Source organism: Palaemon carinicauda, chromosome 37 (genome assembly GCF_036898095.1).
Source record: "Palaemon carinicauda isolate YSFRI2023 chromosome 37, ASM3689809v2, whole genome shotgun sequence".
Classification (NCBI taxonomy): domain Eukaryota; kingdom Metazoa; phylum Arthropoda; class Malacostraca; order Decapoda; family Palaemonidae; genus Palaemon; species Palaemon carinicauda.
Window position 1 is genome coordinate 10,381,044 of NC_090761.1, and position 2,500 is coordinate 10,383,543.

Genomic DNA, 2,500 nt, shown 5'->3' on the forward strand with positions numbered 1-2,500 from the left:
AGCTTTCAAAACCCCTCCCTAATGTATGTATCATTTTCTTGCTTATGTATACCCATGTACCAGTGTTTATGTATTGTGCTGCCTTAGTTGATAAGTGTTGGGCCATGACTTTTATGTATCAAGGTCCAGCTTTAAGTACATGCACTCTCTTTTATGTATTCTATTAAAATATATTGTGCGCTGTCCTTGCTTCTATATGTGTGAATGTGTGTGTGCGTATATATATATATATATATATATATATATATATACTGTATATATATATATATCTATATATATATATATATATATATATATATATATATAGAGAGAGAGAGAGAGAGAGAGAGATGGAGAGAGAGAGAGAGAGAGAGAGAGAGAGAGAGAGAGAGAGTGTGTGTGTGTGTGTGTGTGGTGTGTGTTTGTAAATATATGTGTATGTTTATAACTTAGATGTACAAAAACATAATGGATAGAGATTAACTTGTAAACATGAACTACACATCTAGATATATTAAGGAACGAACTAAAAACTAAAATAAATTGCTGTGTTCAGTGTATTAAAGAATGAGGTTTCGAAACAAATAGAATTACGAATTTATTGAAATAGGATTTTAAAGAACAGAGAGCATTTTGCTCTAGTCTCATGCACCCCCCTTCAACATCTATTCACGCCAGACTGTGAATGGTTTTAAAGCTGTATTGGACAAAAGCTTTGTCCTAAAATAGGTATAACGACGAACCACCCATGCCGATTGTTGTAGGCCTACTTGAGAACACATATTTCCAGATATAGACAAAGGTTAAATATTATTCATATCTAAGGAGTAAAAGAAATAAGGATTACTTAAGGAAATATCTTGTAGTTTACTTCACCCTTGAACCCAGAGACATTATTTCTAACATATATTACAAATATAACTATTGAATAGAAGTTTTTGTAGAACGCTGTCATTTTTGCCTTGTGAATACGTTTAATATGATTTCAAAAGCTCATTTTAGCTTATATAAACGTTTATTAGAAACCCTGTGGTCTTGCTCAGTGAAAAACAGCTACTTAATGACGAAAACACTTTTTCCTGGTGATATTTTCATGAAAGATTTCCCTTCGTTTCCACTGCAATCGATGGGAACATGCAGCCACGCACAAGAATGTTATCTAGCTTTAAAGGCCGCATGTTTTGGGTCGAGGATGATCGATTGATCTATTGAACTAAAGTAAGGACAAATGTCAGATAGAATGGGAGATAACATAACAAAGTACATAGCGATTACAACTTGCAGAGACGTGTTCATTATAAGAAAGTCAAAACTTGCAACAAATATTATGTTGAAGAGGCTGACTTAAATCTTTTATAGTTTATATATGAAAGATCTGTTTTAATGTTGTTACTGTTCTTATTATATTTCAATTATTCATTTTTTCTCATATAGTTTATTTAATTCCTTCTTTCCTTTCCTCGCTGGGCTAATTTTCCCTCTTAAAGCCCTTGGGCTTGAAGCATCCTGGGTTTTACAACTAGGGTTGTAGCCTAGCTAATAATAATAATAATAATAATAATAATAATAATAATAATAATAATAATAATGATAATAAAAATAAAAATAATTATATAAACGATAATAATAATAATAATAATAATAATAATAATAATAATAATAACAACAGAAAAAAGATAGAAAGGAACTAATTACAAGCTTTTCGATATTGATTTTGCTGTATATATTGTATCCACTTTGCCAACATTTAACCTTCAAAAAGCCTTTTGCACTCTCCCACGCTTTCTCCCATCTCATGTCTATTCTATTCTAGTCGACAACCAATTGAACTTTTTTATATATTGAGTTTATACTATGAATAAAGAGAGGGCATAAACGTATATTAATATATCAATGTGTGTGTTAATTTGCTTTGTAATATTCTTTTCTAAGAGCTTTCACAAATTGTAAATATAACAAAGAAATTTTCAAGAAAATAGCGTAAACAGTACAAGAGGTTTGTAAAATCTGAATATTGTGTAAGAGAATTTTGCATAATGAATAAAAAAAATTACCGTAAATATACTCCTTACAACTCATTTCGGTCTCAGGGGTTGTAACGCTGTCTGAACTAATAGGGTTGAAGATGTGATTAGAATAGTTTTAATGAATCTATGGGATAGGGCTGGTCTGGACATCATGAAATATACGGATGGTTCCAGGCACTTGGAGGGTATGCCAACAACGTTCCTAAAAGCAGGAGACGAAACACTTGAATAAGATCTCGAGGGTGCAAATTGGACGACCTGCAGTGCAGTTGGGCAATTTGGTTTACTTCAGCTGCTTCGCTATGATTATAAATCTTCAGTTTTATGGATACTAAGAAATATTAACAGCAATACCCTCTATTATTGCTGTCATAAGATTTGAAATTTTGCACCAAATTTATTTCCCCCCCCCCTCTCTCTCTCTCTCTCTCTTTCTCTCTCTCTCTCTCTCCTCTCTCTCTCTCTCTCTCTCTCTCTCTCTATGGTCGTTGTGT